Here is a 25,528-nt window from a genome sequence, read left to right as displayed (position 1 = left end):
GCTAATATCACGCAAGAATATCGGCAGAGTGTCACATGCGTTAACTTTTCCCTGCAAACGCAAATTGTGGAAGTAGAGGTACTGAAACAAGTACAGTTCGTCTCTTTATCCAAATGTTCCAATATGTGTGAATTACTAAGGGACAAAACTGCTGAGGTCATCGGTCCCTAGACTTACAAAGTACTTAAACTAACTTATGCTAAGAACAACACACACACCCATGCCCAAGGAGGACGCGAACCTCTGGCGGGGGAGGGCGGGGAGGGGGGGGGGCGCAGTCCGTGACATGGTGCCTCGAACCTCACGTTTCTTTGTTCTGGGCGCCCTTCTCTTTTAATGGAAGACTTCACAGATTTCCATTGTTGTTGTTGTGGTCTTCAGTCCTGAGACTGGTTTGATGCAGCTCTCCATGCTACTCTACCCTGTGCAAGCTTCGTCATCTCACAGTACCTACTGCATCCTACATCCTTCTGAATCTGCTTAGTGTATTCATCTCTTGGTCTCCCTCTACGATTTTTACCCTCCACGCTGTCCTCCAGTACTAAATTGGTGATCCCTTGATGCCTCAGGACATGCCCTACCAACCGATCCCTTCTTCTAGTCAAGTTGTGCCACAAGCTCCTCTTCTCCCCAATTCTATTCAATACCTCCTCTTTAGTTATGTCATCTACCCAGCTAATCTTCTGCATTCTTCTGTAGCACCACATTTCGAAAGCTTCTATTCTCTTCTTGTCTAAATTATTTATCGTCCATGTTTCACTTCCATACATGTCTACACTCCATACAAATACTTTCACAAACGACTTCGTGACACTTAAATCTATACTCGATGTTAACAAATTTCTCTTCTTCAGAAACGCTTTCCTTGCCATTGCCAGTCTACATTTTATATCCTCTCTACTTCGACCATCATCAGTTATTTTGCTCCCCAAATAGTAAAACTGCTTTACTATTTTAAGTGTCTTATTTCCTAATCTAATTCCCTCAGCATCACCCGATTTAATTTGACTACATTCCATTATCCTCGTTTTGCTTTTGTTGATGTTCATCTTATACCCTCATTTCAAGACACTGTCCATTCCGTTCAACTGCTCTTCCAAGTCCTTTGCTGTCTCTGACAGAATTACAATGTCATCTGCGAACCTCAAAGTTTTTATTTCTTCTCCGTGGATTTTAATACTTACTCCGAACTTTTCTTTTGTTTCCTTTATTGCTTGCTCAATATACAGATTGAATAGCGTTGGGGAGAGGCTACAATCCTGTCTCACTCCCTTTCCAACGACTGCTTCCCTTTCATGCCCCTCGACTCTTATAACTGCCATCTGCTTTCTGTACAAATTGTAAATAGCCTTTCGTTCCCTGTATTTTACCCCTGCCACCTTCAGAATTTGAAACAGAGTATTCCAGTCAACATTGTCAAAAGCTTTCTCTAAGTCTACAAATGCTAGAAACGTAAGTTTGCCTTTCCTTAATCTTTCTTCTAAGATAGGGTCTTCTAAGATAGGTTCAGTATTGCCTCACGTGTTCACATATTTCTACGGAATCCAAACTGATCTTCCCAGAGGTCGGCTTCTACCAGTTTTTCCATTCGTCTGTAAAGAATTCGCGTTAGTATTTTGCATCCGTGACTTATTAAACTGATTTTCACATCTGTCAACACCTGCTTTTTTTGGGATTGGAATTATTATATTCTTCTTAAAGTCTGAGGGAATTTCACCTGTCTCATACATGTTGCTCACCAGATGGTAGAGTTTTGTCAGGACTGGCTCTCCCAAGGCTGTCAGTAGTTCTAATGGAATGTTGTCTACTCCTGGGGTCTTGTTTCGACTTAGGTCTTTTAGTGCTCTGTCAAACTCTTCGCGCAGTATCATATCTCCCATTTCATCTTCATCTACCTCCTCTTCCATGTCCGTAATATTGTCCTCAAGAACATCGCCCCTGGATAGACCCTCTATATACTCCTTCTACCTCTCTGCTTTCCCTTCTTTGCTTAGAACTAGGTTTCCATCTGAGCTCTTGAAGCCGCTCAATATTCTGTGTGTGGACACTAGGGTCATCCGAAGACAAAAACTCCACAGAGTGGTTCACTAATTCGTGGTCGAATCCTTCACCCTTCAGAGTCTTGTACGACTGAAACCCGTCTGTAATGACTTTAGTACCAGGGAGTATGAAATGCTTTATCAGACCCACTAAAGTGACCTTGTCTCTGGACAATACTCTGACAACGAAACACTTCCACGAGTCTCTTTCTGTTCCACCGAATACCCAAATGTGATCGATTTCACTTTTTGAAGGTCGTCCTCTCTATTTCTTCCGTCTAGCTATGTGAGATTCGTCAACTTCCACAACTTTATTTGCTCCACCAATTGGTACACTGTCGTTTGTCTGTACCACATAACAGACTTCTCGGTCAAACCCGAAATAGTCACAGGCGGTATTTGCAGATAACTCAGTTTATGATGCTGTTGCTTGCAACGTGTAGTCTCGAATCCAGCACGATAGAAGAATTACGCTGGTTTGGACGAATAACTTGGGAGAGTCGAACCACGTATTCTTCCTGATACTCGTTCGTTTTCCGCACTGTTCGCAATGAAACTGAAACGGCATGTCAGCATCGAAACTCCTCTTACAAAGTTTTACACATTTCGCATCACCACGGTCAACACAGTCCCTCCTTTTACGGTGCATGGAATGAGATTTTTCCATGTGAGAGAATCCGCCGAAAAAACGTCAGAAACACCAGACATCACACTCACTATCCACAGAAATCGTCTGAGCTTCCCACGCAAGTCACAGATAATTCGCTGATTAAAGAGCAAGTAAATGAACGACGGAAAACAGAGAAAAATGACTATCACAAGTAATTGATCATAACGCCCGCGACGAGACTCGCATGATCGATTTAAAATCCACGTTCGGTATGTGTCGTTTGGACCCCGCGACTTCGATAGGCAATCATTCTTGGAAAAAACCCATTTTTCAAGCCACGTAACAACTTGTCGTACAGTTTGCCTACGTTTTTGTATCTCAGAATCTCGCCAATGACATGACGCTATGGTCGCCACGTTGCTTGCGACGTTTGCCGCATGTCCACTACATCACTGGTCATGGTATTGTATCGCTATTTCCTCTTTACCCACTGGAAATCTAGGAGAAGCTAAAGTAAATGGGAAATGAATAGAGGGCCTTGTATCTGTATGAGCTAGTAGCGTAACAGTAAGCATCGTGCACAATACATATGACGTCGCCAGTTCTATCGAACGAAAAAATGACTGCCATCGAAATAAGTGTCCAAGGAATGGAAAAGCAACTGAAATCACTCAACAGAGGAAAGTCCACTGGACCTGACGGGATACCAATTCGATTCTACACAGAGTACGCGAAAGAACTTGCCCCCCTTCTGACAGCCGTGTACCGCAAGTCTCTAGAGGACCGGAAGGTTCCAAATGATTGGAAAAGAGCACAGGTAGTCCCAGTCTTCAAGAAGCGTCGTCGAGCAGATACAGTTCCGCACTGTCGCCTGATAAACAAAGTAACAGCCTACGGAATACCAGACCAGCTGTGTGGCTGGATTGAAGAGTTTTTAGCAAACAGAACACAGCTTGTTGTTCTAAATGGAGAGACGTCTACAGACGTTAAAGTAACCTCTGGCGTGCCACAGGGGAGTGTTATGGGACCATTGCTTTTCACAATATATATAAATGACCTAGTAGATAGTGTCGGAAGTTCCATGCGGCTTTTCGCGGAAGATTCTGTAGTATGCAGAGAAGTTGCAGCTTTAGAAAATTGCAGCGAAATGCAGGTAGATCTGCAGCGGATGTGGCAACTGACTCTTAACATATTCAAATGTAATGTATTGCGGATACATGGAAAGAAGGATCCTTTATTGTATGATTATATGATAGCGGAACAAACACTGGTAGCAGTTATTTCTGTAAAATATCTGGGAGTATGCGTGCAGAACGATTTGAAGTGGATTGATCATATAAAATTAATTGTTGGTAAAGCGGGTGCCAGGTTGAGATTCAATGGGAGAGTCCTTAGAAAATGTAGTCCATCAACAAAGGAGGTGGCTTACAAAACACTCGTTCGACCTATAGTTGAGTATTGCTTATTAGTGTGGGATCCGTACCAGGTCGGGTTGACAGAGGAGATAGAGAACATCAGGAATCAGCATGGGTTTCGAAAAGACGATCGTGTGAAACCCAGCTCGCGCTATTCGTCCACGAGTCTCAGAGGGCCATAGACACAGGTTCCCAGGTAGATGCCGTGTTTCTTGACTTCCGCAAGGCGTTCGATACAATTCCCCACAGTCGTTTAATGGACAAAGTAAGAGCATATGGACTATCAGACCAATTGTGTGATTGGATTGAAGAGTTGCTAGATGACAGAACGCAGCATGTCATTCTCAATCGAGAGAAGTCTTCCGAAGTAAGTGTGATTTCAGGTGTGCCGCAGGGGAGTGTCGTGGGACCGTTGCTATTGACAATATACATAAATGACCTTGTGGATAACATCGGAAGTTCACTGAGGCTTTTTGCGGATGATACTGTAGTACATCGAGAGGTTGTAACAATGGAAACTTGTACTGAAATGCAGGAGGATCTGCAGCGAATTGACGCATGGAGCAGGGAATGGCAATTGAATCTCAATGTAGACAAGTGTAATGTGCTGCGAATACGCAGAAAGAAAAATCCATTATCATTTAGCTACAATATAGCAGGTCAACAACTGGAAGCAGTTAATTCCGTGAATTATCTGGGAGTACGCAATAGGAGTGAATTAAAATGGCATGATGATATAAAGTTGATCGTCGGTAAAGCAGATGCCAGAGTGAGATTCACTGGAAGAATCCTAAGGAAATGCAATCCGCAAACAAAGGAAGTAGGTTACAGTACGCTTGTTCGCACACTGCTTGAATACTGCTCAGCAATGTGGGATCCGTTCCAGATAAGGTTGATAGAAGAGATACAGAAGATCCAACGGAGAGCAGCGCGCTTCGTTACAGGATCATTTAGTAATCGCGAAAGCGTTACGGAGATTATAGATAAACTCCAGTGGAAGACTCTCCAGGAGAGACGCTCAGTAGCTCGGTACGGGCTTTTGTTGAAGTTTCGAGAACATACCTGCACCGAAGAGTCAAGCAGTATATTGCTCCCTCCTACATATATTTCGCGAGGAGACCATGAGGATATAATCAGAGAGATTAGAGCCCACACAGAGGCATAGCGACAATCCTTCGTTCCACGAACAATACGAGACTGGAATAGAAGGGAGAACCGATAGAGGTACTTAAGGTACCCTCCGCCACACACCATCAAGTGGCTTGCGGAGTATGGATGTAGATGTAGATCCAAAGAAGAGCGGCGCGTGTCGTCACAGGGTTATTTGGTAAGCGTGATAGCGCTACGGTGATGTTTAACAAACTCAAGTGGCAGACTCTGCAAGAGAGGCGCTCTGCATCGCGGTGTAGCTTGCTCGCCAGGTTTCGAGAGGGTGCGTTTCTGGATGAGGTATCGAATATATTGCTTCCCCCTACTTATACCTCCCGAGGAGATCACGAATGTAAAATTAGAGAGATTCGAGCGCGCACGGAGGCTTTCCGGCAGTCGTTCTTCCCGCGAACCATACGCGACAGGAACAGGAAAGGGAGGTAATGACAGTGGCACGTAAAGTGCCCTCCGCCACAAACCGTTGGGTGGCTTGCGGAGTATAAATGTAGATGTATATGCACGGCAAGGTCAACCAGAGGAGGGATCTGCCGCCTCTGCAGAATTCAACTGTGATTCTGGAGAGAGCGAGGGTCCTGTGGGCGACTGCATGGCACGGCGCGGCAGGTGCAGCTCTGCTCTGCTGAAGGCGGCAGCCGTCCTCGCGGCCGCCTTTTACGGGGCACGAAGGAAGGCCGCGTCGTTACCAGGGCAGGCCACGCCGCATCACATACCACCTGCCGGACGCGGACCCACGCGTCAATCCTCCCACTTCGAGTTGAGCCCCGATGATCAGCAAAGACGTGTCTGCAGACGCTCTGGACAGCGGCAGGGTACCAGCCTGACTGTTTGTCGCCGTACGACCCGATAGCTATGACTGATGGCCGAGGTGCCATTCCTTTTCATAGCATGACCCCTTTGGTTGTCATCTACATCTACATCCATACTCCGCAAGCCACCTGACGGTGTGTGGCGGAGGGTACCTTGAGTACCTCTATCGGTTCTCCCTTTTATTCCAGTCTCGTATTCTTCGTGGAAAGAAGGATTGTCGCTATGCCTCTGTGTGGGCTCTAATCTCTCTGATTTTATCCTCATGGTCTCCTCGCGAAATATATGTAGGAGGGAGCAATATACTGCTTGACTCCTCGGTGAAGGTATGTTCTCGAAACTTCACACCAGTCATTTGTATTAAAGACTGGCACGTCAAGCGTCTGTAAGCAACTTCATTCGTCGATGGTCTGTACTTCTTTCTATAGGTTCTACATCTACATCTACATCCATACTTTGCAAGCCACCTGACGGTGTGTGGCGGAGGGTACTTTGAGTACCCTTATCGGTTCTCCCTTCTATTCCAGTCTCGTATTGTTGGTGGAAAGAAAGACTGTCGGTATGCCTCTGTGTGCCCTCTAATCTCTCCGAGTTTATCCTCATGGTCTCTTCGCGAGATATACGTAGGAGGGAGCAATATACTGCTTGACACTTCGATATGTTCTCGAAACTTCAAGAAAAGCCCGTACCGAGCTACTGAGCGTCTCTCCTGGAGAGTCTTCCACTGGAGTCTATCTATCATCTCCGTTACGCTTTCGCGATTACTAAATGATCCTGTAACGAAGCGCGCTGCTCTCCGTTGGATCTTCTGTATCTCTTCTATCAACCCTATCTGGTACGGATGCCACAATGGTGAGCAGTACTCAAGCAGTGGGCGAACAAGTGTACTGTAACCTACTTCCTTTGTTTTCGGATTGCATTTCCTTAGGATTCTTCCAATGAATCTCAATCTGGCATCTGCTTTACCGACGATCAACTTTATATCATCATTCCATTTTAAATCACTCCTAATGCGTACTCCCAGATAATTTACGGAATTAACTGCTTCCAGTTGCTGACCTGCTATATTGTACCTAAATGATAAGGGATCTTTCTTTCTATGTATTCGCAGCACATTACACTTGTCTACATTGAGATTCAATTGCCATTCCCTGCACCATGCGTCAATTCGCTGCAGATCCTCCTGCATTTCAGTACAATTTTCCATTATTACAGTCTCTCGATATACCACAGCTACATCCGCAAAAAGCCTCAGTGAACTTCCGCTGTCATCCACAAGGTCATTTATGTATATTGTGAAAAGTAACGGTCCTACGACACTCCCCTGCGGCACACCTGAAATCACACTTACTTCGGAAGACTTCTCTCCATTGAGAATGATATGCTGCGTTCTGTTATCCAGGAAATCTTCCATCTAATCACACAATTGGTCTGATAGTCCATATGGTCTTACTTTGTTCATTAAACGACTGTGGGGAACTGCATCGAACGCTATGCGAAAGTCAAGAAACACGGCATCTACCTGGGAACCCGTGTCTATGGCCCTCTGAGTCTCGTGGACGAATAGCGCGAGCTGGGTTTCACACGATCGTCTTTTTCGAAATCCATGCTGATTCCGACAGAGTAGATTTCTAGTCTGCAGAAAAGTCATTATACTCGAACATAATACGTGTTCCAAAATTCTACAACTGATCGACGTTAGAGATATAATTCAATCGTTCTGCACATCTGTTCGACGTTCCTTCTTGGAAACAGGGATGACCTGTGCCCTTTTCCAATCCTTTGGAACGCTACGCTCTTCTAGAGACCTACGGTACACCGCTGAAAGAAGGGGGGCAAGTTCCTTCGCGTACTCTGTGTAAAATAGAACTGGTATCCAATCAGGTCCACCGAGCGAGGTGGCGCGGTGGTTAGCACACTGGACTCGCATTCGGGAGGACGACGGTTCAATCCCGTCTCCGGCCATCCTGATTTAGGTTTTCCGTGATTTCCCTAAATCGCTTCAGGCAAATTCCGGGATGGTTCCTTTGAAAGGGCGCGGCCGATTTCCTTCCCCATCCTTCCCTCACCCGAGCTTGCGCTCCGTCTATAATGACCTCGTTGTCGACGGGACGTTAAACACTAATCTCCTCCTCCTCCCATCAGGTCCAGCGGCCTTTCGTCTTTTGAGCGATTTTAATTGTTTCTCTATCCCTCTGTCGTCCATTTCGATATCCGCGGCATCCTTACAGCACAGCGGTACGTCGACGATATTCTTCGCCGCTTTTGTTGCCCTTTATGGCAAAGCATCCTGGGATTACAACTCAGCAAGACAATTCCCACCACCACACGGCGAGATTTTCTGCTACTTGTTTTCGTGCTTGCCAAACCTTCCTTGGCCAGCGAGGTTGCCAGATCTCTCACCTAATGAGAACGTAGAGCATTACGGGCAGAGCCTTCCAACCATTTCGGGATTGTGATGATCTAACGGCCCAATTGGACAGAATAAACAGAATCTCTAAGGAGGATATCCAACGACTCTATCAAACAATACCAAACCGAATAACTGCTTGCATAAATGGCAGACTTCGACCAACGCGTTATTGACTAGCTCAATTTATGAAGCTCTTTCTCTTGAATAAATCATCCATTTCCCCCCAGTGGTTTTCACGAAAGCGTGAGAACGTTTTCTAAACATTTGCGAGTCGTACAAATTAGGCGGGAAGTGGGTACCAGCCCGATAATCTCCTATTGGGGTCTGGAAGAATGCCGGACATTTGACACGCCGGACATTTGCCACACATGCCCCTCCTCAGGTAGCGATCCCTCAGGTAAGGGACGCCATTCCTACTTCTGTCCGCTTTCAAACCGCCGTCTCCACATCTTACTCGATACAACCAGTACGTAAGGGGCCTCCTTCTTCGACATCTTGGCCAAATACAGAGCTTCTTTTCCAAAATAGCAATATTTATAACTTTTGGGAAACGAAAGCAATACCGACGACTATGCCAGTATGTAATTAGTTCTGCCAAGTATAAATATAGATCCCTCTGTCTGTACGGTAGCTTCCTTTCACGCGATAGAAACAGTCCATCGCCATGAGAGCAACAAGAAAGGAACGATGTAAAGGGAATGCGAATGTACGATAATCATTTCTTTTTGATTACTGCATTTGTGCCTACTTTAATTACTACAACTGCATGCCAAAAAGACAATAAGGAAAGAAGAAATGGGTATGTGAATGTTTGAAAAGAAGAACGACATACTCGATATTAATTTACTCTCTAAAATGTGATATCCCTTGCGGCGAAACATTAGTTAATAAAGTGTAGCGGGAAAATGTTCAAAACATGACTGAAAATACATTCACTAAATAGAGATAAGATCATCTATGATTGACATGTCATCTAAAGTCGACATACAATTTTAAAATGTTAGAAATAAGGAAATGAAGTAATACAGAATGCTATGCTTGTAACGTACGTTGTTGTTCTACATTGTTTAGCTCTGGTATTTACAGGGTCACAGAGAAAGCATCCTAGGTTTTGGAGGGAAAAATCATAATTGTAATGATCTCCACTACAACAGAAACAAGAAGCACAACTTACGGAAAAATAATGTAATGTGTGTTCCAGCTCACAAGCGACATTGAAGCAGATGGTCCCTGTTACTTAGTATGGGCAGAGGTTATATTCGACAACCGGAATAAATTAATAACTGGCTCCCTTTACCGACCCCGCTCTCAGATGAAACAGTTGCTGAACAGTTCAAAGAAAACACACTTAACCTCTTAGCCACAAATAATCCTGAGCATCACGACAGATACAGGGAGTCTCATCACAAGTAGGTACCCTACTCATACAATTATAGTTGGCAGTGACTTCAATCTACCTTCTGTATGTTTACAAAAATACAGTTTCAGACGCTATTGTAGACAGAAAACAATTTCCGTAATTGTTCTAAATGCCTTTTTAAAAAATTATTTTGAGCAATTAGTTCACGAGGCCATTCAAATTGTAAATGGTTACGACAACACACTTGACCTCTTAGCCACAAATAATCCTGAGCATCACGACGGATACAGGGATTAGTGAACACACAGTCGTAGCCAGGCTGAATCCTGTAACAAAGAAATTCACCAAAACTACACGCGAAATATATCTATTCATAAAAGCAGCTAAAAATTCGGTTGACATCTTTCTAAGAGACAGTCTCCAATCCCTCCAAACTATGTAAGTGAAGACCACATGTGGCTTAAGTTCAAAGAAATAGTATCAACAGCACTCGAGAGATTCATACCAAATAAATCAATAAGAGATGGAACTGTTCCCCCATGGTACACAAAACACGACCGAAAGCTGCTTTTGGAGCACCGAAAAAGGCACGTATAATTAAGACGAACGCAAAATCTCCAAGACTGGCGAAGTTTTACTGAGGCTCGAAATTTGCTGCGGATTTCAATGCGAAATGCGTTTAATAGTTTCCACAACGAAACTCTCTCTAGAAATGTGGCGGAAAATCCAAAGAGACTCTGGTTCTATGTTACGTGAACCAGCGGAAATGCTCACTAAGCGATGAGGAGGAGGAGGAAGAGGAGGAGGAGGAGGAGACAAGGGACCCAACCCTTCGGAGCAGGTAAAATCGTGGCAAATGTTCGGCGTGGCAAATGTCCGCACACCATGTGGAAAACCGCCTAAAAACCACATCAAGGCTGGCCGGCACACCGACCCTCGACGGTAATCCGCCGAGCCAATTCGATCCGGGGCTGGCGCGCCTCCCCAAATCCCGGAGGCGGCGCGATAAGGCGAGCGGCTATGCGGGCGGTCTGAGGTCAATCGCATCTACAGGGCGACAAGTATTGAACTATGCGAAATAAAACAGTCACCTTCGGAACGGTTTGCGTTAGGGCGTTGAAACTGCAAGGTTGGCCGCGGAGAATGATGGGAATTATTATGCGCATTGTTGTTTAGTTTAGCGACGAAGCCCACTTTCATTTGAATGAGTTCGTCAATAAGCAAAATTGGCGCATGTGGGGGAATGAGAATCCGCATTTTGCGATGGAGAAGTCTCTTCACCCACAACGGGTGACTGTGTGGTGTGTAACGTCCGGTCACGGAATAATCGATGCGGTATTCCTTGATGGCACGGTGACTACCGAACGTAGTGAAGATTTTTAAAGATGTTTTCATCCTCACTATCCAAAGTGACCCTGATTTCGATAAGATGTGGTTCATGCAAAACAGAGCCCGACTCATCGAAGCAGGAGAGTGTTTGATGTCACGGAGGAGCACTTCGGGGACCGCTTTTGGCTCTGGGGTACCAAGAGGCCACTAGCTTGGGCCTCTATTGGCCACCATATTCTCATTTTCATTAAAAATGAAACTCCTTCAGCTGTATTTAAGATTTTATATTTATTTGGCTACTAGTTTCGACGTTGCGTCAACGCCATCTTCAGGCCCGTACACTTTGATGAAATCAGTTGTGTGTGGCTGAGTACTAGAAGTCCGCGGTGAGACCAATACGTGCTCCACATGGATGGCGGGCAGTTGAAATAGCACTAGACACTGGTTACTGCCCGCCATCCATGTGGAGCATGTATTGGTCTCACCGCGGACTTCTAGTACTCAGCCACACACAACTGATTTCATCAAAGTGTACGGGCCTGAAGATGGCGTTGACGCAACGTCGAAACTAGTAGCCAAATAAATATAAATCCTTTAGTACAGCTGGAGGAGTTTCATTTTTAATAAAAATTATACCAACTGTGTCGCACCATCATCCAGTTTAAATCTGGATCTACGAAGACCATATTCTCAGTATCTGAACACATGCGACTCCTTTTTGTGGGGCTATATTAAAGACAGCAATAATCCCAAAACCATTGCTGAGCTGAAAACAGCAATTCAAGAGGTCATCGACAGCATCAATGTTCCGACACTTCAGCGGGTCATGCAGAATTCGCCTGCGCCACATTATCGCCAGTGACGGCAGGCATAACTTTCTGAACAGCATGGCGGCGAGCTGGTATGATATGGGCATACAAAAACTACCACAACGTCTACAAAAACGCATCGAAATGGTGATTATGTCGAAAAATAGCTAAATGTTCAACCTGTAAACTTATTTAAACCATTGTGGAAATAAACAGTTCTATGTGCGTATAAAAAAAAAAATTAGGAGACCTTACTTTTTGGGATTACCCTCGTATCTCGGAAATGTGACGCAATAGAGAAAAACTGGTTGCACCTACGACTTTAAAGCACTCCGTCTTCAGGCCACAAGTGGCCTATCGGGACCATCCGACCGCCGTGTCATCCTCAGTTGAGAATGCGGATAGGAGGGGCGTGTGGTCAGCACACCGCTCTCCCGGTCGTTATGATGGTTTTCTTTGACCGGAGCAGCTACTGTTCACCTATGACTTTAGTGTTCCAAAATTAGGTAGTCCACCCACTTAGAAACAAGATTGCAGAAAAATAAATTTATTGACCATTGTTACCACTACTGTATCGTCTGCGAACAGCGTCAGTGAGCTACACACTTATCTGCCAGGTCATTTATACATACCAGGAATTGTACCAGACCTACCCTCACTACCTTGAAATATGACTTGCGTTATTTTCACTTCCGGCGCTTCAGTATAACAATTTGAAGTTTCAGCTACACAGAATGTACAAGCAAAGTAATGAGCTTTGAAGCTTGTAGGGAAAATCGCTAGTCTTGAGGTTGCTGTTCAGCTCGGCTGCGACAAGTAGGGCGCGGCGCTTATCTTCTCTTTACGTAGGGGCCGGTGCTGGCGTCTTGTCGTCCTGGAGAGGGATCGGTCAGCGAGCGATGTTCTAAAGAGTTGCACACGTATCTGTCTGCCAAGATAGATACACACACACACACACACACACACACGCGCGCGCGCGCGCGCGCGCGCGCGTGTGTGTGTAACTTGGCAGACAGGCGTGTGCAACTCGTTAGAACAACCTAAGCACTTCATTCTAAATGGGGACGCAGCGTCGGAGGCGAAAATAACGCAAGTCATATTACAAGGTAGTGCGGGCAGGTCTGGTACAATTCCTGATCAAAAAGTCAGTATAAATTTGAAAACTGAATAAATCACGGAATAATGTACATAGAGAGGTACAAATTGAGACACATGCTTGGAATGACATGGGGTTTTATTAGAACCAAAAAATAGAAAGGTTCAAAAAATGTCCGACAGATGGCACTTCATCTGATCAGAATAGCAATAATTAGCATAACAAAGTAAGACAAAGCAAAAATGATGTTCTTTACAGGAAATGCTCAATATGTGCACCATCATTCCTCAACTATAGCTGTAGTCGAGGAATAATGTTGTGAACAGCACTGTAAAGCATGTCCGGAGTTATGGTGAGGCATTGGCGTCGGATGTTGTCTTTCAGCATCCTAGATATGTCGGTCGATCACAATACACTTGCGACTTCAGGTAACCCCAAAGCCAATAATCGCACGGACTGAGGTCTGGGGACCTGGGAGGCCAAGCATTACGAAAGTTGCGGCTGAGCACACGATCATCACCAAACGACGCGCGCAAGAGATCTTTCACGCGTCTAGCAATATGGGGTGGAGCGCCATCCTGCATGAACATCGTACGTTCCAGCAGGTGTTTATCAGCCAGGCTGGGGATGATGCGATTCTGTAAGATATTGACGTACCTCTCACACGTCACGGTAGCAGTCACTGACGTTTTGCTGTCCAGCGCCATGTGGCGGACATTTTATGAACTTTGTCTTTTTCTTGTTCTAATAAAACCCCATGTCATTCCAAGCATGAGTGTCAATTTTTACGTCTCTATCTACATTATTCTGTGGTTTATTAAGTTTTCAAATTTATACTGACTTTTTGATCACCCGGTATATATATTGGGGGTGACGGTGTGATTTTAGTTCTTCACACAAGTGATAGCGGGTACCTGGTACGGATCGAAAAAATCGAAAGCTTAACTAAATCATCCTTTGGATGTCAATATAAATGGAAAGACGTTAGATCGTTTCAGAAAACACACAATGCAGAGAGGGAGGTCTGTGGCGGTGGGTTAACGCCTCGCCGTCTATCCTTCTACAGCGCGCGGAAACCTCCGCGGCAAAGCCCCTGGCAATCGGACCTGAGCCGGCGTTATAAGGATTTGCTCTTGCAGGAATCACCGGTGTTTGCCGGAGCTGGCGAAATCGTGCAGCATTCTGAGGAAACGCAACCGCGAGAAGGAAAGGAAGAACACAAAATGAGGAGCGGTAGAATGGGGGAGGGAGAGAGGGAGGGGGAGAGGAGGGGTGGGGAGGTGATGCGGCCTCTAGAGCTGGCAGCAGAATGAAGAAGAGTGTGAGGACGGCCGCGATATGAGATCACTTTTTGAAAACGATTCTTTTCCGCCTTCGCTGTTGCAGCAAGATGGAAAGGCGATTCTCCCCAGTTCAATAAAACCGCTCTTCCTTCCTCCCTCCCCCCCTTCCTACTCCTCCAGACGGAATTTTAGGGGGAACTCTGCTGTGGTAGCTGTTACTGAGTGACATATGAGTCGGTAGAGGCTTCTGGCACACGGATGCTGTGTTCGCCAGCAGTGGCGCCGCGTTCGTTATGTGTTCCTTATAAAATGCGGACATTACGCAAAACGTGACTGTCTATAAAATCAACTTTTCTGCTGCTAGTCACGATTTTCGTTTAATCTTGTGCACGTCGCGTTTCGGCAATTGATTCCCGTTCTGAAGTGCGTTTGTTGTGTTTTATGCCACTTATTCGTGATGTTTTCGATGTATGTATTGCTTCATTGTACTGTTGCCTTTAGTGAAATATATAAACACGAACAATTTTGTAGTTCGTGATTCAGTGATCAAGCTTTGTGAGGTGAATTAAAAAAAATGAAAGCAGGTTTCCTAGACACCCATAGTTGATGATAATGCAAGATTTAACACATATATTTATAATGTGTACAGAAAACAGAAGGCAATTGTAAGAGTCGAGGGGGACGAAAGGGAAGTAATGGTTGAGAAGGGAGTGAGACAGGTAGTAACCTATCCCCGGTGTTATTTAATCTCTACACTGAACGAGCAGTAAAGGAAACAAAAGAAAAATTTGAAGTAGGAATTAAAATCCAGGGACATTGTAATTCTATCAGAGACCGCAAAGGACTTCGAAGAACAGTTGAACGGAATGGACAGTGTCTTGAAAGGAGGTTATAAGATGAACATCAACAACAGCAAAACGAGGATAATGGAATGTAGTCGAATTAAATGAGGTGATACTGAGGGAACCAGATTAGGAAAAGAGACACTTAAAGTAGTAGATGAGTTTTGCTATTTGGGCAACAAATAACTAAGGAGGGTCGAAGTAGAGAGGATATAAAATATAGATTGACGATGGCAAGGGAAGCGTTTCTGAAGAAGAGACATTTGTTAATATCGAGTATTGATTTAAGTTCAAAATGGTTCAAATGGCTCTAAGCACTATGGGATTTAACATCTGTTATCAGTCCGCTAGACTTAGAACTACTTAAGCCTAACTAACCTAAGGACATCACACACATCCATACCCGAGGCAGGATTCGAACCTGCGGCTTTAGCAGCAGCAGCAGTAGCGAGGTTCCGGTCTGAAGCGCCTAGAACCGCTAGGTCACAGCGGCCGGCTAGATTTAAGTGTCAGGAAGTCTTTTCTGAAAATATTTGTATGGAGTGTCGCCATGTGTGGATGTGAAACATGGACGATAAACAATTTAGAGAAGAAGAGAATAGAAGCTTTTGAAATGTGGTGCTACAGAAGAATGCTGAAGATCAAATGGGTAGATCACGTGACTATAGTGCGTTTAAAATTAGTTGTGACTTTTGACAGTTCAGAGCGGAATGATTGGAGGGAAGCGTAGTTAGCCTGCCGATGTGGCTGAGCGGTTCAAGGTGCTTCAGTCTGAAACCGTGCGACCGCTACGGGCGCAGGTTCGAATCCTGCCTCAGGCATGGATGTGTGTGATGTCCTTAGGTTGATTAGGTTTAAGTAGTTCTAAGTTCTAGGGAACTGATGACCTCAGAAGCTAAGTCCCATAGTGCTCAGAGCCATATGAACCATTTGAAGCGTAGTTGCCAGCGTGAGCTTGGACGCGTCAGCAGGTGACTGCATGAGCAAGCTGGCCGATCTGCAATCTTTTTCAAACGATTTTAAAGAAACTATCAGCTAAAAACATCTGATTCTCTATCTTATAGGTTAAATAGGTCAGCTACGTGATGAACCGCGTAGCATTGCATTAATGCTCGTAGTTACTGTTTACCCACTGCGTGGCAACAGGGGCGCTTTACCAACCGAACTGCTGGCTGCGTTGTAGGGAAAGCTGGCTCGCCATTGGAGTTACCTGAGCAACGGCGTCGCATCCCCACCGCTGCCCCAAACGCCAAAAGTCGCAACTAATTTTGAACGCACTATAATGAGGAGGTACTGAATAGAACTGGGAAGAAGAGGAATTTGTGGCACAACTTGACTAGGAGAAGGGATCGGTTGGTAGGACACGGTCTGAGGCATCAAGGTATAACCAATTTAGTACTGGAGGGAAGCATAGAGGGTAAAACTCGTAGAGGGAGACCAAGAGATGAATACACTAAGCAGATTCAGAAGGATGTAGGTTTCAGTAGTTACTCGTAGATGAAGAGGCTTGCACAGGATAGAGTGGCATGGAGAGCTTGTAATGGTACTTTAATTACGTAACCATTATGGCACCTCACCTCAACCTCTCGATACCAGCAATATTCTACTGTGTTTCTGTAAAATAGTTAACATATTTCTGTGACAACATTCAGATTTGATTTCATTAATGTAGAGGTACTTCGATACATCGATATGTGTATATTGCAATGATATTATTCTTATGTGTATTCTTTCTTTTGTCACAATGATCTTTGACGTACTTGTAACTCGGATTTTTGGGCGCGTAAGCCGTTAGTAGGGAGTCAAGCTTTGGTCGTCATGTTAAAAAGACGCAAATTGTAGTCAGTTTATGAAATGTGAACTTAAACAGTGAGGAAGATATTGTCAAGTATGTTTTATAGTGTGAAGTGATGTTTTGGAACTAGTTACGTGATATTGCAACAAAAGTAATAAAAAAGAAGTGTAACTTAAATTCGGAGTGCTGATTACTTTTTTACATCATCATTGTCCTAACTTTCAAAAGTTTAATCTTCAAGAATGGTTTATGAAACACATCTATAAAACTTTTGAATATCGCAGAATAACACCTAGGCCTCTTTGCATCCGAGCTTGGAATCATCACTACCTAGATTTTCGACGATTGAGCCATGAGTTCACAACTAGACCAGCGTGGGAAACACGAAGAGATGAGTGCCTAGTTTATCCATTATTTCAAGAAATGACTTTATTAACTGTGCTCTAATGACACCTGCCACATAATGTAACTTTCTTGTTGCCCGCAAATGCAATATTTAGCAGCGTGAGCAACACTACAATCATAATTAAATTTTCACCTTTGTTGTGGTAGGGTTGTTAGAAGCTGCATCAAACCAGTCTTTGGACTGAAGACCACAACAACAACAGTCAACAGTCATAACACTGTAGATCGTCCACAGAATACTATTTTTTTTGTACAAAGGATATCTTTCTTAATAAACTGGATCATTATTTGCTTACATACATATTCACAAAAATAATTATTTCTAGGTAACACTTTTTTTCTTGTTTAAGGATACTGTCGAGTCACCTGAAGAAGTACACAGATTCATTTTCCAGTTTTTCATTTAATATTGTGTCTTCACAATTTATGTGATACGAATATCTTTCTAATCCTTCCAACAGATACATTTTACGATCATTATTCAGTTGGTGGAGTAATCTGGCACTTTGCTTTACATTTCTAAATGGGTGTCCCGTATTGTGTCTGTATCTGCCTGTGGCTGATGCGTGTGTGTGTTGTGTGCGTAGACTCAGATGTGATCTGGAAAGGAGGAGGAGGAGGAGGATATTGGTGTTTAACGTCGCGTCGACAACGAGGTCATTAGAGACGGAGCACAAGCTCGGATTAGGGAAGGATGGGGAAGGAAGTCGGCCGTGCCCTTTCGAAGGAACCATCCCGGCATTTGCCTGGAGTGATCTAGGGAAATCATGGAAAACCTAAATCAGGATGGCCGGACGCGGGATTGAACCGTCGTCCTCCCGAATGCGAGTCCAGTGTCCTACCACTGCGCCACCTCGCTCGGTGTGTGATCTGGAAACATCGGCCTATTTGTCCTAGGTAGGACATGGAAGATAAGTGGGATGTTATTCTGTATAATAATAATAATAATAATAATAATAATAATAATAATGGTTCAAATGGCTTTAAGCACTATGGGACTTAACTTCTAGCCGGCCGCGGTGGTCTAGCGGTTCTAGGCGCTCAGTCCGGAACCGTGCGACTGCTACGGTCGCAGGTTCGAATCCTGCCTCGGGCATGGATGTGTGTGATGTCCTTAGGTTGGTTAGGTTTAAGTAGTTCTAAGTTATAGGGGACTGATGACCCCAGATGTTAAGTCCCATAGTGCTCAGAGCCATTTGAACCATTTGAACTTAACTTCTGAGGTCATCAGTGCCCTAGACTTAGAACAACTTAAACATAATTAACCTAAGGACATCACACAGATCCACGCCCGAGGCAGGATTCGAACCTGTAAACGTAGCAGCAGCGCAGTTCCGGACTGAAGCGCCTAGAACCGCTCGGCCACAGCAGCCGGCTGTATATCCAGAATCTGAATATGTGTCATGGTTACACTTTGTATTATCTATTAGTTTCTGTTGTAGTTTGCTAGACATAGAGAACCAAATTTTACACTCTGTATGTCCATCTTTTTAGCGATGGTTGCGAGACTCGGCTGTCAGATAGAGGATGTCAAATGAAACGCCTTTCAGCCGTCAATTTTCAACCTTATTTCATTGGGCAACCCGTTTCAGCGTGTTACTACGCCATCTTCAGGCCCCTGATCGACGTGTAGCAATAATCTACCTCGCTTGTGATGAAAACAGGGGCTAGAAATACTGGTATTAGTAGATATTTGTTACAGTGACCACTTCAAACATCACCTGCCGACTTCTTTTGAAGAAGTTTGTACTCTTTGATAATGCTCGGATGTTGGCAGTGAATGGGGTGGTTGATATACATAGCTTTTTTTGTTTTCTTCTGTGATGTCGTTAGTTTCTGTGCCTGGATCGTTAGAATTGTAGGACGAGCAAGTCGACATATAAACAAATGCAGTTAGACGCAGGACGTAGCAGGGTTTCAACGAATGTAAGAACTAAACACCGGTCACATACCAAAACTAAGCAAGTATAGCTGGGAAATACGTAGCGACAACGGAAACATTGTTCTACACTGGGTCACGAATCCGCATTTCCTGCTACTTAGAAGCGGTCGCCTTACCCATTAGACTGACAATCCTTCAGGCCAGACTCACACTTTCATTGCCACAGATATTTCCAAACACTAACAGCGGAAACTCGCTTTAGTAGCCGAGGTCGAGGTCTCTACCACACGGCTGAGTTACGTCGCTCGACTCTGAGGTAAGCCGATTCGAATCCTGGAGACAGAAAATTTTCACTGCCAGAATCTGGCCGCCAAGGGGAGGAGAGCTGGCAGTGTAAAGTCCCCGATCACTATTCTTTGCGTCAATTCCTGAATTAGACTCCAAACCTCTCAGCAGCGTGTAATGAAGTGAGGGCATCTGACAGTGTAAATGTTCACCCGTCAGTCGGATGTGGGGTTAAGTTCGGCGGCCCCTTATGGCACTAATCGAGAGAATTAGGCTATGTGCCTGCATTGGGTTTCACACTCTCCCTTCTCTCTTCATCATCATCATCATCATCATCCAACACAAACAAACACTACACTTTACAAAAATATCCATTACACATACCTGTACTCTACAAATACACATTCGACACAACTTGTAAATAGCCGCAAATGCGAAAGAGAAACATCTTTCCCGGCAGGCGACTGAACGCACCCTGTGGGATACCCCAGCCAAAATGTAGTGTAAGACATCTACACTGACTACCACCAAGGTTCTCACATTGGATGATTGGGATTAAAAAGCACCACTGTGGGAAAGCACTGAAATGAAATAAATGGATCCTTTCGGTCTGGCACAAATTTTCAATCGTCACTACATATTCAGTATACCAAGGTTCATCACATATTAGTGAGTTTCAACGATGTAACGTCACGTCATGTTACTGCAACTTCTTTGATTTCATCCCCATCGAACCATTCATATCATTTTGGTGCATTTAATAGGTTTCAAAAATAAAGTTCTCAAATGTATTGGGGTGGCTGTTGTCTTTCCAACACAGACTTATACTTGTCATAAATATACTGAAGTGCCAAACAAACTGGTACACGCATGTGTATTCAAATACAGAGATATGTAAACGGGCAGAATACGGCGCTGTGGTCAGCAACGCCTATATAAGACAAGTGTCTGGCGCAGTTGTTAGATCGGTTACTGCTCTTACATGGCAGGTTATCAAGATTTAAGTGAGTTTGAATGTGGTATTATAGTTGGCGCACGAGCAATAGGACACAGCATCTCCGAGGTAGTGATGAAGTGGGTATTTTCCCGTATGACCATTTTACGAGTGTATCGTGAATATCAGAACCCGGTAAAAAATCAAATCTCCGACATCGCCGCGGCCGGAAAAAGATACTGCAAGAAAGGGACCAACGACGACTGAAGATAATCGTTCAACGTGACTGAAGTGCAATCCGTCCGCAAATTGCTGAAGATTTTAATGCTCGACCATCAACGAAACATCATCGAAATGGGCTTTCGGAGCTGAAGACCCACTCGTGTACTTGTGATGACAGCACGACACAAAGCTTTACGCCACACCTGGGCCCGTCAACACCGACGTTGCCCTGTTGATGACTGTAAACATGTTTGCCGGCCGCGGTGGTCTAGCGGCTCTAGGCGCTCAGTCCGGAACCGCGCGACTGCTACGGCCGCAGGTTCGAATCCTGCCTCGGGCATGGATGTGTGTGATGTCCTTAGGTCAGTTAGGTTTAAGTAGTTCTAAGTTCTAGGGGACTGATGACCACAGATGTTAAGTCCCATAGTGCTCAGAGCCATTTGTAAACATGTTACCTGGTCGGACGAGTCTCGTTTCAAATTGTATAGAGCGGATGAACGTGTACGGGTATGGACACACCCTGTTGAATCCATGGACCCTGCATGTCAGCAGGGACTGTTCAAGCTGGTGCAGGCTCTGTAATCGAGTGGGGCGTGTGCAGTTTGAGTGATATGGGACCCTTAATACGTCTAGATACGACTCTGACAGGTGACACGTACGTAAGCATCATGTTTAATCACCTGCATCCAATCATATCCATTGTGCATTCCGACAGACTTGGGTAATTCCATCAGGACAATGCGCCACCCGACACGCCCAGAATTGCTACAGAGTGGCTCCAGGAACTCTCTTCAGAGTTCAAACACTGTCGCTGACCATCGAATTCCTAAGACATGAACTTATTGGGCATACCTGGGCTGCCTTTCAACGTGTTGTTCAGAAAAGATTACCACCCCCTTATACTCTTACAGATGTATGGATAGCCGTGCAGAATTTATGGTGTCAACTCCCTCCAGCACTACCTCAGACATTAGTCGCGTCCATGCCACGTCGTGTTGCGGCACTTCTGCGTGTTCGCGGGGTTCCTAGACGATATAGGCAGATGTGTCAATGTCTTTGGCTCTTCGGTGTATAAAATAAATCTAGATGGGTAATGGGAGAGAAACGCGGTTCGATATATACGGCATTTCGATATTGAAATCGAGAGCTATCTTCTCTTGGTAACGAAATTTAAAATAGCGGCGTCTCATTTCGCAGCAGTGTAATTACGTTAAGTACGAGAGGCTGTTTAAAATAGCGCGCCACCTCACGCAATGCTATAACGTGACATCATACAGAGCTGTGTTTGGTCTCATCCTTCCTCTGCACTTATCCACTGGTGTGTCCTGGCTAATTCACTGTCAGCAGCCGTTTGCGTGGAGTCCTGAGAACGAGAACAGCAACAACAACAACAGCAGCAGCAACTACTACTACTGCCGGCCGGTGTGGCCGTGCGGTTCTAGGCGCTACAGTCTGGAGCCGAGCGTCCGCTCCGGTCGCAGGTTCGAATCCCGCCTCGGACATGGATGTGTGTGATGTCCTTAGGTTAGTTAGGTTTAATTAGTTCTAAGTTCTAGGCGACTGATGACTTCAGAAGTTAAGTCGCTTAGTGCTCTGAACCATTTGAACCATTTTTGAACTACTACTACTATTACCACCACCACCACCACCAGTAGAAGTAATTGACGTTGATGTGGTTATTATTATTATTATTAATAATTATTGTTGTTGTTGATGATGATGATGATGATGATGACGACGATGAAGATGTCGTCGTCGTCGTCGTAGTCGTCGTCATCGTCTTTGTCTTCAACCTGAAGAATGGTTTGATGCAGTTCTCTGCGCAAATCTCTTTGTCTCTGCATACTTACTGCAACCTACATCCCTTTTAAGGTCCCTTCAGCAGTCAAGCCTTGGCCTCCCTCTGCACTCTTGAACACCTACGTTTCTCTCCATCGTCAAATTGTCTATTGCTTGGCCCCACACAATCCGCCTTATCAACATCCCTTGTTGTAGTCAAGTTGTGGCATTAATTTCACTTTTCCCAAATCCGATTCACTGCCTCCTCTTTAGTTACTCGATCTATCCACCTAATATTCAGGATTCCTCTGTAGCACCACATTTCAAATACTTCAATTCTCTTCTTGTTTGAACAGCTTATCACCCATGTTTCTACAAAACCACACTCGAGACAAATACCTTTAGAAATTATTTTGGAACACCTAAATTTATATTGGATGTCAACAAATTCCTCTTCCTTCAGATAAACATTTCTTGCCGTTGTTTGTATACATTCTACATATTCTCTACTTAAGCCATCATCAGTTGCTTTTGCTGCCCAAATAGCAAAACTCATCTACTACTTTTAATGTTACATCCTTAGCATTGCCTGATTTAATTCGACTATATTCCATTACCTTTGTTTTACTTTTGTTGTTATTCAACATATAATCTCTTTTCAAAACACTATCTATTCCATTCAACTACTCTTGCAAGGCATTCACCGTCTCTGACGGAATTCCGATGCCTCCAGCAAACCCGAAAGTTCCTGTTCCGTAACTATGAACTTTAATTTCCTTTTCAAATTTCACCATGGTTTACTTTACTGCTTGCTTCATGTTCAGAGGGTACAATCCTGTCTGACGACCTTCATTCCTCTGGACTCTTATATTAGGCTGGCGCATATGATCGTAGCGTTTTTGTTTTGCACTCTGCTATTCCGGTTGCTATCGGTTTATTTATCGATTTTCATTTTTATTTCTAGATCACTGTTGCTATTTGAGTTTACATACTGTCATACGGAGAAAGTAAGTGGAGCCGTGGACACTAGAAAACGGAGTGCCAAGTAGAGAAATCGAAACATTTCCGACTTGTTCTTTTGTTCGAGTTCAAGAAAGGGGTGACCGCAGTGGATGCTCACAGAAGTACTTACAACGAATACGGAGACAATGTGATTGGACAGAGCGCGGCAAGAAAATGATTTTCTCCTTTTAAGGAGGATTGTTTTAGTATTAGTGATTCTCCACGTACAGGAAGATATTCGGGGTTTGATGAAAATCGTTTAAAAGTGTTCAAATGGTTCAAATGGCTCTGAGCACTATGGGACTCAACTGCTGTGGTCATAAGTCCCCTAGAACTTAGAACTACTTAAACCTAACTAACCTAAGGACAGCACACAACACCCAGCCATCACGAGGCAGAGAAAATCCCTGACCCCGCCGGGAATCGAACCCGGGAACCCGGGCGTGGGAAGCGAGAACGCTACCGCACGACCACGAGATGCGGGCTTTAAAAGTGTTAATCCACAGTGATGCACGTCAGATAAATCGAGAACTGGCAAATGTGATTAATTGTGATTATTCCTCCTTCGTGCGACATTTTAATGCTGTGGGGAAGGTTCAAAAATCGGGTGTGTGGGTACCGCTTAGTCTAAGCCAAAATTTCAAAAATCGGAGGTTGGTCACATGTGCATCTTTGCTTGCTTGTCGTCAATTGGCTCGTGAACAACGTCAAACGTCACTAGTGATGAGAAATGGTGTCTTTGTGCTAACATAAGGAAAAGAAAGGAATGGCTGAACCCAAACAAATCGGTTACTCCTGCGCGCATCCATAAGAGAATGTTATGCATCCCGTGCTACAGTGACGGTGTCGTGTGCTGCGAACTGCTACCTCGATGTGTAACCACCACTACTGACATGTATTGTCGACAACAGAAACGTCTTGCAGACGCGTTTCAGGAACAACGACCAGGAATGCCGCCTGAAGCGATGCTATTTCACGATAACGCGCACCGGTATTATGCTAGACTGTTATGAAAACGCTATACAGGAGTTGGGCTGGCTTTTAGCACCATGGGACTTAACTTCTGAGGTCATCAGTCCCCTAGAACTTAGAACTACGTAAACCTAACTAACCTAAGGACATCACACACATCCATGCCCGAGGCAGGATTCGAACCTGCGACCGTAGCGGTCGCGCGGCTCCAGACTGAAGCGCCTAGAACCGCACGGCCACTTCGGCCGGCACAGGAGTTGGGGTGGGAAGTCATTCCACACTCACCCTATTCACCTGATCTTGCGCGCTCATATTTTCAACTTTTCCGCTGTCGAACAACCTTCAAAGAACTTTCTTTCCGGATGGAAAAGAGCTCCGAACATAGCTCGACGAGCTATTCGCCTAAAAATAACGTGATTTCTACAATCGCGGAATCAAAAAGTTACTCCAGCGTTGGCAGACTTTATGCTACTGTCAACTAAAGTCTCTGTTACGCGTATCTGTTGTATTTATCAGAGTTCTGGAAAAACGCTATGAAGTTACGGACCAACCCAATAAGTGCAGTTTGATTTCTGTAGAAGTTGTATCTAATCTTTTGTTCCCTATATTTTATGCTTGCTACCTCGAGAATCCCAAAGAGACTATTTCAGTTAATCTTGCATACACCTTTCTGTATTTGTACAAATACACATACACTATGTGATCAAAAGTATCCGGACACTCCCAAAAACTTACGTTTTTCATATTAGGTCGATTGTTCTGCCACCTACTGCCACGTACTCCATATCAGCGACCTCAGTAGTTACTAGACATCATGAGAGAGAGAGCAGAAAGGGGCGTTCCGCGGAACTCACGCACTTCGAACGTGGTCAGGTGATCGCAAATGTCACGTATGACAGAAGTGAAACCCACACTCCTAAACATACCCAGGGCCACTGTTTCCAATGTGATAGTGAAGTGGAAACGTGAGAGGACACGTACAGCATAAAGCTTATAAGCCGACCTTGTCTGTTGACTGATTGAGATCGCCGACAGTTGAAGAGGGTCGTAATGTCTAATAGACAGACATCTGTTCAAACAAA

The 25,528-nt window shown here is 44.6% G+C and overlaps 1 protein-coding gene across 1 annotated transcript in view; it reads right to left on the bottom strand.

Annotated features, from left to right (window-relative positions):
- LOC126213481 (uncharacterized) overlaps positions 1–25,528 on the bottom strand; it is a 550,281-nt gene that overhangs the window by 381,515 nt on the left and 143,238 nt on the right. The window lies entirely within an intron of this gene.

This window comes from Schistocerca nitens, chromosome 1 (assembly GCF_023898315.1).
Source record: "Schistocerca nitens isolate TAMUIC-IGC-003100 chromosome 1, iqSchNite1.1, whole genome shotgun sequence".
In the NCBI taxonomy this organism is placed as follows: domain Eukaryota; kingdom Metazoa; phylum Arthropoda; class Insecta; order Orthoptera; family Acrididae; genus Schistocerca; species Schistocerca nitens.
The sequence above is the reverse complement of the archived record's forward strand: the minus strand, read 5'-3'. Positions and strand labels throughout refer to the sequence as shown.